This window comes from Lutra lutra, chromosome 4 (assembly GCF_902655055.1).
Source record: "Lutra lutra chromosome 4, mLutLut1.2, whole genome shotgun sequence".
Classification (NCBI taxonomy): domain Eukaryota; kingdom Metazoa; phylum Chordata; class Mammalia; order Carnivora; family Mustelidae; genus Lutra; species Lutra lutra.
This window is the reverse complement of record NC_062281.1, coordinates 56931054-56945041: the sequence shown is the minus strand read 5'-3', so window position 1 is coordinate 56945041 and position 13988 is coordinate 56931054. Positions and strand designations below refer to the sequence as shown.

Here is a 13988-nt window from a genome sequence, read left to right as displayed (position 1 = left end):
CAGGAACTATCTCTGCTTTAGTTTTTTTTTTTTTATGTGTCTATTTTCTTTTTAATTTTTTTTTATTTTTTTCAGCATAACAGTATTCATTATTTTTGCACCATACCCAGTGCTCCATGCAATCCGTGCCCTCTACAATACCCACCACCTGATGCCCTCAACCTCCCACCCCCCTACCCCTTCAAAATTCTCAGATCGTTTTTCAGAGTCCATAGTCTCTCATGGTTCACCTCCCCTTCCAATTTCCCTCAACTCCCTTCTCCTCTCCATCTCCCCTTGTCCTCCATGCTATTTGTTATGCTCCACAAATAAGTGAAACCATATGATAATTGACTCTCTCTGCTTGACTTATTTCACTCAGCATAATCTCTTCCAGTCCCATCCATGTTGCTACAAAACTTGGGTATTCATCCTTTCTTTTTTCTTTTTTTTTTTTTTTACAGCTTTATAAACATATATTTTTATCCCCAGGGGTACAGGTCTGCGAATCGCCAGGTTTACACACTTCACAGCACTCACCATAGCACATACCCTCCCCAATATCCATAACCCCACCCCCCTCTCCCAACCCCCTCCCCCCATCAACCCTCAGTTTGTTTTGTGAGATTAAGAGTCACTTATGGTTTGTCTCCCTCCCAATCCCATCTTGTTTCATTTACTCTTCTCCTACCCCCTCAACCCCCCATGTTGCATCTCCTATCCCTCATATCAGGGAGATCATATGATAGTTGTCTTTCTCTGATTGACTTATTTCGCTAAGCATGATACCCTCTAGTTCCATCCACGTCGTCGCAAATGGCAAGATTTCATTTCTTTTGATGGCTGCATAGTATTCCATTGTGTATATATACCACATCTTCTTTATCCATTCGTCTGTAGATGGACATCTAGGTTCTTTCCATAGTTTGGCTATTGTAGACATTGCTGCTATAAACATTCGGGTGCACGTGCCCCTTCGGATCACTACGTTTGTATCTTTAGGGTAAATACCCAGCAGTGCAATTGCAGGGTCATAGGGTAGTTCTATTTTCAACATTTTGAGGAACCTCCATGCTGTTTTCCAGAGTGGTTGCACCAGCTTGCATTCCCACCAACAGTGTAGGAGGGTTCCCCTTTCTCCGCATCCTCGCCAGCATCTGTCATTTCCTGACTTGTTCATTTTAGCCATTCTGACTGGTGTGAGGTGATATCTCATGGTGGTTTTGATTTGTATTTCCCTGATGCCGAGTGATATGGAGCACTTTTTCATGTGTCTGTTGGCCATCTGGATGTCTTCTTTGCAGAAATGTCTGTTCATGTCCTCTGCCCATTTCTTGATTGGATTCTTTGTTCTTTGGGTGTTGAGTTTGCTAAGTTCTTTATAGATTTTGGACACTAGCCCTTTATCTGATATGTCATTTGCAAATATCTTCTCCCATTCTGTCAGTTGTCTTTTGGTTTTGTTAACTGTTTCCTTTGCTGTGCAAAAGCTTTTGATCTTGATAAAATCCCAAAAATTCATTTTTGCCCTTGCTTCCCTTGCCTTTGGTGATGTTCCTATGAAGATGTTGCTGCGGCTGACGTCGAAGAGGTTGCTGCCTGTGTTCTCCTCAAGGATTTTGATGGATTCCTTTCTCACATTGAGATCCTTCATCCATTTTGAGTCTATTTTCGTGTGTGGTGTAAGGAAATGATCCAATTTCATTTTTCTGCATGTGGCTGTCCAATTTTCCCAACACCATTTATTGAAGAGGCTGTCTTTTTTCCAGTGGACATTCTTTCCTGCTTTGTCGAAGATGAGTTGACCATAGAGTTGAGGGTCCATTTCTGGGCTCTCTATTCTGTTCCATTGATCTATGTGTCTGTTTTTGTGCCAGTACCATGCTGTCTTGATGATGACAGCTTTGTAATAGAGCTTGAAGTCCGGAATTGTGATGCCACCAACTTTGGCTTTTTTTTTTTCAATATTCCTTTGGCTATTCGAGGTCTTTTCTGGTTCCATATAAATTTTAGGATTATTTGTTCCATTTCTTTGAAAAAAAATGGATGGTATTTTGATAGGAATTGCATTAAATGTGTAGATTGCTTTAGGTAGCATAGACATTTTCACAATATTTATTCTTCCAATCCAGGAGCATGGAACATTTTTCCATTTCTTTGTGTCTTCCTCAATTTCTTTCATGAGTACTTTATAGTTTTCTGAGTATAGATTCTTAGTCTCTTTGGTTAGGTTTATTCCTAGGTATCTTATAGTTTTGGGTGCAATTGTAAATGGGATGGACTCCTTAATTTCTCTTTCTTCTGTCTTGTTGTTGGTGTAGAGAAATGCAACTGATTTCTGTGCATTGATTTTATATCCTGACACTTTACTGAATTCCTGTACAAGTTCTAGCAGTTTTGGAGTGGAGTCTTTTGGGTTTTCCACATATAGTATCATATCATCTGCAAAGAGTGATAGTTTGACTTCTTCTTTGCCGATTTGGATGCCTTTAATTTCCTTTTGTTGTCTGATTGCTGAGGCTAGGACTTCTAGTACTATGTTGAATAGCAGTGGTGATAACGGACATCCCTGCCGTGTTCCTGACCTTAGCGGAAAAGCTTTCAGTTTTTCTCCATTGAGAATGATATTTGCGGTGGGTTTTTCATAGATGGCTTTGATAATATTGAGGTATGTGCCGTCTATCCCTACACTTTGAAGAGTTTTGATCAGGAAGGGATGCTGTACTTTGTCCCAATTAGCAATTTAATGCAGCATAATCTACCTCTTTATATGTCAGACTAGAAAATTAATAAATGAAAATGTATTTACTGACAACACATATTTTTATTTTTTTAATTATTTTTATTTTTTTATTTTATTTTTTATTTTATAGTTATTTTAATTTTTGTCAATGTATAAATATTTTATTTTACTAAAAGAAAGAATTTATTTTACAGTTATCCAATATAGTCATTATAAATTGTGAACAATATATTCAGTGTATCTTTAAAAGTACTTGGGAAACTACTTAATAAAAAGGTCTTCTGGGTGCCTGGGTGGCTCAGTGGGTTAAGCCGCTGCCTTCGGCTCAGGTCATGATCTCAGGGTCCTGGGATCAAGTCCAGCATCATGCTCTCTGCTCAGCAGGGAACCTGCTTCCCTCTCTCTCTCTCTCTCTGCTTGCCTCTCCGTCTACTTGTGATCTCTCTCTGTCAAATAAATAAATAAAATCTTTAAAAAAAAAAAAAGGTCTTCTGGAATAATCTCATAACTTGTAGTTCTGAACCAGTAATAAACAAGTAAAAAGTTACCAGTGTTGCCCATATTCACTAAAATTTCTAGAATATAGGCTCATACATATTTTATATTTTGTTAATATAGTTCAAACTTATAGAAAATAATGTGATACAATTTATTTACAATTTAAATACAATCATTTACCTGTTTATATTTCTCACTGTATTTGGTCACTTCTTTCTCCCTTCCTCTTTATATATTTTCCACCTTATTTTACCCCTCAAAATAACCAAAGTTTTGAAATTGGTGTACTTGCTTTATACTTTTACTACTGTGAGATCACAGAAAATGTATTTATTGGTCTCTGCCTCCAGTCCCCAGTATAGAGCTCCTCAAACATTTGTAATTTCATAAGTGAAAAGAACACTGTAAGCTCATCTTCTATTAAGGAAACTCTGTGCGGGCTCTCACATTGGCTCCTGGGGACTGGTCACCAGAAAGACCAAGACATGATTGGAAGCTACAAATTTTCAGCCCCATCCCCCAATCTCCGGAGAAGGGAGAGGACCTGGCAATGGAGCAAAAAGTTGATCCTGCCTATGTGAAGGAGCCTCCTTAGAATCACAATGAGTTGGAATTGCTTCTTGGCTGGCAAACACATCCGCACTGAGAAGGTGGCTTACTCCAACTCTACAGGACCCTCCAGACCTCACCCTATGTGTCTCTTCAGCACTATCTTTTATCATATTTTTCACTAAACTGATAAACAAGAATTTCCTTGAGTTCTTTCTGTGGGCCACTCTAACAACTCAGTTGAAACTGAGGAAGGGATCATGAGAACCTCTGATTTGTAGCCAAATCAGAGAGAAGTCGTGAGTAACCCGAGGACCTACTCCTCGTGACTTGCATCTGAAGTTGGGGGAGGCAGGCAGTCTAGGAGACAGAGCCACTAACCTGTGGGATCCGACACCACCTCCAGGTAGGATTAGGATTGACTTAAATTATAGGACACCCAGCCAATGTCTCAGACCACCACTTGTGGGGGGAAAAAGCCCACACATTTGGTGGTCCAGAAGTGCAAGAAATGAAGTATTCTGTACTTACTCATACACACTTACTGTATGAGTAGTAAAGGAAACACACAAGAAGAAGACTGAACTGAGATTTTTCCCTACAATGGAGAAAGAAGGAAAGAATTAAAACTATTTAAATTCAAGTTTGTTGACATATAATGTATTACTAGTTTCAGAGGTAGAGTTTAGTGATTCTTCAATTGCATATAACACCCAGTGCTCATCACATCGTGTGCCCTCCTTAACACCCATTACCCGCTTATCCCTTCCCCTGACTCACCTCCCCTCTAGCAACACTCCGTTTGTTAACTAGAGTTAAGAGACTTGTGTTTTTTTCTCCCTCTCTGATTTCATCTTATTTTATTTTTCCCTCCTTTCCCTTATGATCCCCTGTTTTGTTTCCTGAAATCCACATATGATTGAAATCATAGGGTATTTGTCTTTCTCTGACTGACTTATCTCGCTTAGCATAATACCCTCTAGTTTCATCCACGTCATTGCAAATGGCAAGATTTCATTCTTTTTGATGGCTGAGTAATATTCCACTGTATATATACCACATCTCCTTTATCCAAATATCCAGTCAAGAAATGGGCAGAAGACATGAACAGACATTTCTCCAAAGAAGACATACAAAAGGCCAACATACACATGAAGAAATGTTCAGTATCACTCACCATCAGGGAAATACAAATCAAAACCACAATGAGATACCACCTCATACCAGTCAAAATAGCTAAAATTAACAACTCAGGAAACAAAGATGTTGGTGAGAATGTGGAGAAAGAGGAATTTTCTTACACTGTTGGTGGGATTGCAAACTGGTGCAGCCACTCTGGAAAATGGTATGGAGGTTCCTCAAAAAGGTAAAAATAGAGTTATTCTACAATCCAGGTCAATTTTAAAATAAATAAATCATACATATATATCTATATCTATAGATATAGACATAGATATATCTGCACAAGTACTCCCTCCTCCCAAAAAGACAAGTATTACTGTAAGAACTCATATATAAATATTTATTTTGTACTAAGCAATATTCTAAATGTATTACATGAATTTTCTCCATATTCCTCACAATAAACAAGTGTAACGTGAAGCCCAATAAACAAGGAAAGGCAAGCACTATAAATTTCCCAATTTACAAAAAAGTAAAAGGAGAGAATTAGAAATTAGTATTTGTCTGTTGTCACTTGTGGCAGACCTAAGATTCAAACCTTAGGAGACAGACTCCAGAATGTTCTCTGTTAAGTAATTTATTATACATGAAGTTTGATTTGTGAACTACCAAATATTTGTTCCTATTTAGAGACTGATGTAATAGACAATAGTACTCCCAAGAAAAAATGGAACTTACAAAAATTGAGTTCTATGCCCTTGATCTTTAATGTTTCTTAGATACTAGATCTCTTTGCAAATCTGGCAAATAATGGGCTTTACCTTCAGAGATTTGGGTGTAAATAAATGTGTATGTACACATACCGTGTACAAATTTACATTAATTTGTGTTGCATTTTAGAGTTTCCTCAGAAAGCCTAAACACCAATTTATGAATATAAAGTTAAATAAGCATTATGTATAGTGCACCTGGGTGGTTCAGTCAGTTAAGTGTCTGATTCTTGATTTGGGCTCAGGTCATGATCTTAGGGTCCTGGGATTAAGCCCTGCATCAGACTCTGTGCTGAGCATGGAGCCTGCTTGGGGTTCTCCCTCTGCCTCTCCCCATCTCTCCTCCCTTTCCTAAAAAAATATGTATATTTGTCCATTTCCAATACTTCTTTATTCATTTTAATCAATTTTAATTTTAGCCACAAAATATTTCTAGATAGATTTATTGGTCTATTTTTTAGTAACTTTTTAAAACACAGAACTTAATTTTCTATGAGCAGATTGTATAAATAGTTTAGGTAACTCCCAAAGGCTGGTCAACTTGCTGTGTGGTTTAATTCCTATATAAATATCTTTAAGAGCATAGAAAGGCAACCCAAGTATTTTGGGGCTGAGGATGTTTTTGTGGGCTAACAGAAAAATGTTTCTACTTTCAATAACATTTTCTTTTTGAAGAAAGGCCAATCACATTAAATCAATATGCAATACTTCTCTCCTTTGCCTCAATTATAATGGCTACAAACTCCCTTGGGATTTTTTTTTTTTTTTAATGGAATAGATTCTTGCAGGAAACTTGGTCTCTTTCTGTACTCAAGGCTCACTAAAGAATATGTAGAGAAACAATATGTTGAGTGTCAGAAGTAAGTTAGCATAATAATCATATCAAAGTTAGGAGAGATTTTGTAAATATCATTTTAGTAGATATGGTGACTACTAGCTAAACCATTTTTGGTGGCGAGTGATAAAATAATCCAATGCAGGACACCTGGGTGGCTCAGTGGGTTAATCCTCTGCCTTCGGCTCAGGTCATCATCTCAGGGTCCTGGGATGGAGCCCCGAATCAGGCTCTCTGCTCAGCGGAGAGCTTGCTCCCCCTCCCTCTCTCGGTCTGCCTCTCTGCCTTCTTGTGATCTCTCTCTCTGTCAAATAAATAAATGAACTCTTTTTTTAAAAAATCCAACGCAAATTAAATAGGGTAGCTGAATACAACTGAAAAGTCTAAAACTAATCTAATCTCTAGATTAGCTTGACCAGTGATCCTAACCAATTTTTCAGCCATTTTTTTACCCTCCTCTGTAGCAGTCTCACTTGTAAACCAGATTCCCTTGTGATGGACAGGAATGCTTACTGCACCTGGGTTACATAGCTTCCTTTTTTAATTCAGGAAGAGACTGTTTCCTACAACCAATCAATGAGTGTCTATTTTTCCCTCTGACTGTACCACCCTTGAACCAATCATTGTCACCAGGGAAAGAGCATATACTAGTAAATATATGAGTTACATAGAGCAATAGCATACATTTCAAGGGTCAAAAAAATTTAATAATATTTATTGTTGCTTTTTTCGAAAGTCATGTATTTGAGGGTTCTTAGTATGACAATTATGGGTCATTTGGCTTCACTAAACTACCTCAAATCTTATATTACCAAGTTTCTCTGTGATTCCTACTATTCAATGATGAACTGGAAATCTTCCACTTGCCCCCCAGTCACTATTTTGTTCATTGTAAGAATGGAAGTTAAGAGTAGTATGGCAATGGTCAATTAGCTTTAAATTTATAATGTGTGGATCCTTAACAGAATAAGCAAACATAAGTTGTTGAGTATTTCTGGAAAATGTTTTTAACCATAGACATAAATCCTTTTAGGATCTCCTTGAAGACCTTATTCCCTGCTATTTGAAGGAAACTGAAATAGACATAAGGGAGTTAAAAACCCAAAGACCATGCCCTTAAAAAGGTTTAATTGTGCTTTAGCAATAGTCACTTTAATTAAAGTTTTATTACATTTTGACAGAGTAAAACACTGCATTTATCAAGGGCCTTCTTTCTTACTTACAAACATTTTGAAACCTGTAGCAGCAGGAGGAGGGGTAGAGAGAGAGAGAGAAGTGTAAGCAGGCTCCACACCCAGCATGGAGCTTGGCATGAGGCTCAATCCTATGATCCTGAGATCATGACCTGAGCCAAAATCAAAAGTTGGTCACTTAACCAACTGAGCCATCCAGGTGCCCCGAACCATTCTGGATAATAGATTTGAAAGTGAGAGTAAATAGGGTTGTCATAACTAGTCAATCAACCAATCAATCGTTCTCTTTTTAACCAAAGTAATGTTTCTGTGGCAGTAATAGAAAAAGTATATTATCCCCCAAAACATTGTATCCATGTCATGTTTTGGAAATAAAGTTCTTTCACTGGTATTTATGCACATCTAATATAAGTGTTTATGAGGTTCAACTAAGAAAACATCATCACTTTCTACATCTGTAAATTGAGAAGAAGTATAACTGGTATAAGCACTTCCTAGAGTTTTTGTAAGAAAGTAGATTGTTCAGAACCAGTTACCAGCTCAGTATTCAATAAGATAGACTCACATTATTTTGTTGCTATTCTTATTTTTACCTTTCAGTTTGTGCATTTGTGATGTAATCAATCTATATTTCCAGTTTTCTTGAGACAAAATTGATATACACCACTGCATATGTTTAAGATGTACAGCATAATAACTTGATTTACATATATCATGAAACAATTTCTACAAGTTTAGTTAACGTTCACTATCTGATACAGTGACAAAAAAATATTTTCCTTATGATAAGAACTCTTGGGATTTACTCTCTTAACTTTCATTTATACCAAAAATATAGAACACGTCAAATTTGTGTGTCATCCTTGTAAGGAGTCACGCTGATCTTCTCTGTATCATTCCAATTTCAGTATATGTGCTGCCAAAGTGATGTCATATTGTATACAATATATACAAATATTGTACATATATATACATATGTTTTATATATATATATAATGCTTATTTCAGTAGACCTTCTGTCTTTGTCAGACAAAGCAATTTTTTCAAGAATTTTTTTTTTCTTAACATTGAATTAAGTCATGAAAAAGTGACATCCTGTGGTGTATTTTAGCAATCAACAAAAGATGAGAGTCTTTCTGAAATATTTATTTTAGGTCCTAGAATTTAAACATTGGACATTTGCTCCTCTTGATCATCTTTTAAGATCAAATAATAAACAATTTGATTTGACATATTTCCCCTTTGGTGTTTCATACATCTGTTAAAACATAACAAACGGGGGTAGTACTTAATGAGAATCTGGAGAAGGATGTATATAAATAAACTGAATTTCAATTTGAAAGTTATTAATTGCTCCTTGGTATTAAAATGGATGTAACATATTTATTATGGGATCTTTCTGCCAAATAACTGCAGCCTATTTCAAATAGGTTATTTCAAATAACAATCACAGTAATATCTTAGTTAAGAAAGCTACATCACAGCCAAAATGTATCAATATCACTATTTTACTAAAAACGCATCTAGTTTATTAAATGTTACGTATTTCTAAATTTTTAAGACTAAATTTAATTACCCATAGAGGCAAAATCTTCCCCAGATAATGTTATTTTTGAAGTATTTAACCTTTTATATAAGACCAGCTTCTTTTTAGCTCAAGGGTTTTGTCCTATTTCTTTTCAGCATACTTTACCTATTTTCCATACAAATTAGTACACTTAAGGAGATATATTGTTTCCCCATCCTGTAATAGAGAGAGTACACATCTACTTTTATTAATTTGCTTACAAAAAAAATCTTTCGGTTGTATATTAATAGGTTTTAATACACTGAGGGCTCATGTTGACTCCTAAAACAACAACAGTAACATAGTAAAGTATCCACCTTAGTTATAAACTCCAAGTATTTTAATTGTCTCCATGATGGTTATAGTTGACTCCAGTTTTAAATGTGCTTGCTGGCCCAGGTTGTTCATAAGCTTTTCATCCCCCCCTTGATTATTTCCTAAGTAATTCAAGTTTTGGAATCTGAACACGCCTACTCAGAGTAAACATAAAATAAATAGATAAGGCCTAATGAGGGCAAAGCTGGGTTAAAAAGTTTTCCTTATAAATGTTATATCGCTGTAGTTATCCTCCTTTTCACTTTTAGAAATTTTTTATAAAACAGTCAGCAAATTTTTATCATTTCTGAAATTAAATCAGTCATATAGTCAACAATTATTTACTGAGGAATGACAGTGTTAGACACTTTTTTAAGGCAAGCAGTAGACAGTTGAGCAAGGACCTTTGTTTTGGGGGTGCTTACATTCTGAGAGAATTATGGGTGGATTTCAGACAAAATAGAAAAATAAAGAAAATCAATATATTATTAAAGAGGATAATTCAGAGAAGTGATAGTGTTACTAAAAAGAAAAAAATATTTTTGTGACACACTGAGGAGATATCTTTTAGATATGGTGGTTCAGGAAACCCTTCTCTAGGGGACATATTGGAAATAATAGCTGGATTATAAAAAGCACTTGTCTGTATGACCAACTAGAAAGTACTTGTCTGTATGACCAAAGTACTATGTCTATATGACATGCTACTGGATGCCAGAGTGTTGCAGGCAAAGGGAATAGAAAATAGGAAAGAAATTATGGAATATTTATATTTCATCAAAATTTGAACCACAGAAGTTCAATGATGTTTTAATTTTCGAAATATCCTGAAAATATACCGATATAGTGTTTTAAGAAATGTTGTGTAAGCAAGGAATAAAAAAAGTAGGCAATGACTTCAGAAAAAGATATAAGAGACCCATCTGTGAACCTCATATCCTTATTCAAAACCATTGTAAGGAAATTCGTGAATATGAGTGTTCAATTCAACAATAATTTGCTACCTATTTCTTCACTGAAAGGATGCCAAATTATCTTAGTCATTACAAACTTCTTGGTGAACTTCTAAAATATTTGTATGAACTCTTCACAAATATTGTTGCTGTTCCAACCCACAATGAGAAGTACTTTTTATCCTACAACCCAGCACTCACACTCACACTCCCATTCTCTCTCTCTCTCTCTCTCTCTCTCTCACACACACACACCCACACACACAGAAGTATGTGCGTATATAGCTTAAAACTGTTTCCCAAAACAATGCTGTATGTGATGAACTCTTGGTATTTTCTATCACTCTATTTTTAAAACATGCTGACCACAACCTACTAAACTATTTTATGACCCACCAATGGGTTTTAACCTGAAGATTAGAAATCTTGTTCTAAAAGTCATTCAGTGGGGCACCTGGGTGGCTCGATCATTAGGCAGCTGCCTTCCGCTCAGGTCATGATCCCGGGGTCCAGGGATGGAGCCAGGATCTGGCTTTCTGCTCAGCGGGAGATTTGCTTTGTCTTCTCCCACTCCCCCTGCTGTGTCCCCTCTCTCCTTCTCTCTCTCTCTCTCTCTCTCTCTCTCTCTCTGTGTCAAATAAATAAATAAAATCTTTAAAAAAAAAAAAGTTACTCAGCAATTGACACAGCCTAATCTATACACCAAAAACAAAAACAACTAGGCCAATTTCTATAGGCTAATTAAAGTTATTTATCCTTTCAGGAAAAAGAAAAATAGTATAGTTCTTCAATGTTCTCACAAACACTAATTGAGAAGAAAAAAAAAAAAAAAGAAAACCAGAATTAATCTTTTCTTTACCTGACAGCATGGTAATTTTGTGTTTGTAAGGAAGGTAATGCTTATATTTAATGGGGTAGTAGAAAAATTTCCATACTTATAAGGAAAGATGATTTTCTTTCTGATCACTCCTGGCCCCAAGTATTGGTCTCAATTATCCCCTAAATACAGAAAGGAAACATTTAAGAATTTAACTGTAGAGAACTCTTAAGAGAATTATAGTAAAAATTCAAAATGGTGTTAGTTTAAAAACTTCATAACAGCAAATCTAATATTTACATAATAAACTTTTAATAGTAACACTTGAAATTTTTGCTTAAATTTATCTTTAAAATTTTAACCACCTCAAGTAGAAATGTCACATAATAAATTATTCCAAAACACAGTTTCACACAAATTTGGTTTCAGAATACATATTTACACAAATAATTGATTTTTTGGAATTTACCCATAATCCACAATAACAAAAGCAAAGTCATACTTTGAGTATATAAATTTCAACAGACTGAGAGCCAGCCTTTATGCTGCCATCCCTTTTAACTCTTACTCTAAGATGTCTTATGATTCTCATTTGCTACATTGAGATAATTTTTAAGAATTTGTTACACATATCTTGTACAAATAATATTGTATAAACCAGAAAGTCTAATAAATGTTTCAGATTTATGTGGGAAGACCCTGGCCTTTATCATGGGCAAACCTGGGAGCCTTGCAAGTTGTCTGTTGAAATTCCCAGTGAGTGGGCCCCATAGTCTGACTCCCGTGCCTTTGCTAACTTCTTTTGTCTACTCTGGATCACCCTGATCAAAACCACCAACTCTGCTATAAACCTTAATAGATTTTATTATAGACTTAGAAGGTTATGTGGTCGGGTCCCATCACAAATCCCATGAACGTTCCCCATTGACTGAGTCCAACCACTCGGTCTATTGCATCTAAGTTTCCAAATTCTTTCCTATGGAACCCACAATCTCCTGCCCTTGTTTTTGGTGGAATAGTTTCACCACATTCGGGCCTCTTGAATATGTATTATTCCCACCACATGGCTTATCTTGAAGTTTCCTGATGACAGGAAATCTCTTCTGTGACAGAAATTCTCAAACACTACTCTCTATATATACATGTATTGAAAGCACCTTCTGCAGATCTGAGAAGGTGCTGGATAGATGTCCTTTCCCTTTTCTCCAAGGACCTTCACTTTTCTCCAAGGTAACCTCCACTTTAAGCTCTGGTTGAAAGGCAGGCTGCAAGCACTTCAGTACTTAACGAGGTGAAACTTTCAAGAAGACCATAAGTCTTGTTTTAGTGGCTTAAAGAAGTGTCCAGATACTTCCATGGTGGGCCACGTGATCAGAAATCTACCCTGGTAAACTGTTTTGTTTTGTTTAAATCAACTTTGTTGAGGTATAATTTGTACTGAATAAGCCACATCAATTTTGAATATACAGTTCCATGTGTTTTGACACATTTATACATCTGTGTAAGTACCATTGTGATCGAGATCAGAACATTTACATCACTCAGAAAAGTTTTCTTCTGTCACTATGCATCCCTCATCCCTGGTGAGGCAAACATGGATATGCTTTCTGAATCTGTTGTTTAGTCTTGCCACATTCTAGAAACTCCCATGAATGAAACCATACAGGATATACTCTTCTATGTCTGGCCTTTCATTCAGCATACCTTGTTGAGATTCATCCGTGTTATTGAATTTATGTAGTTTATTCCTTTTTGTTGACAAGTAGTATTCCATGACAGGGACACATTGTAATTTATTTATCCATTCACTTGTTGATGGACATTTCTGGTTCAGGAATATATACATACTTTGTGGCTCTTCTAAAATGTAGTACACTATGTAGAAACTTGGTCAAAGCCATATATTATGGGAAATGCATATGATTTCCATAACAATCCTACCAAATAAATTTTAAAAACATCCTAAGGTTGTTTTTTTTAATTGTGTTATATTTACATAATTTAGAAGAGAAAGAAAAAAGGATGCCTTATTTATATTCAACAAATTCTCAAAAATTTCATATTAAGTTCTTTATTTCAAGCAAACAATTCTGCATTTTTTTTAACATGAGGGGTTCCATTTAACTCAGGACCATCAAAGGTAAATGACAGTAGTCTCACATTCCCAGGAACTCAGTGCATTTTATAATTGGATTTCTACTTTTCCTTAAACAGTCCATGGTGCCCTTGTTTTTTCCTCACAGATTACAATTCAGCATGTTTCAGCATTCTGCTACATGAGTAACAAAGTATAAAGCCCTTGATCTAAGGAAGCAGCTAAGTAAATATCAGTTGATTTCCAAGAACTAGCCATATGACATATTAAAATAAACCAAATGCCCAGCCTCTGGCTCATCTTAATTCAAGTATTCCATAAATTGGCAATGGTCAAAGGCATAGTTACAAAAAAAATTCAGAAGATTTAAAGCTTTTTTCTATCGTCTCTTGCAGTGAACCTGACTTGCAAACTTCTCAGCACAAAGTACATTTGTTAGAAACTTGCCTTTTGAATGGAAAAAAGTGTTAAAAACACACATTTCTACATTATTTCATTACAGGAGTCTATTTGTGGAAAATCAAGCCCAGCTTTTTCATGTTTAGACCAAAC

The 13988-nt window shown here is 35.9% G+C and overlaps 1 pseudogene; it reads right to left on the bottom strand.

The window, feature by feature from the left end:
- Positions 1–8517: 8517 nt before the first annotated feature.
- LOC125099502 (uncharacterized) lies at positions 8518–8617 on the bottom strand (annotated as a pseudogene).
- Between the last annotated feature and the right edge of the window lie 5371 nt (positions 8618–13988).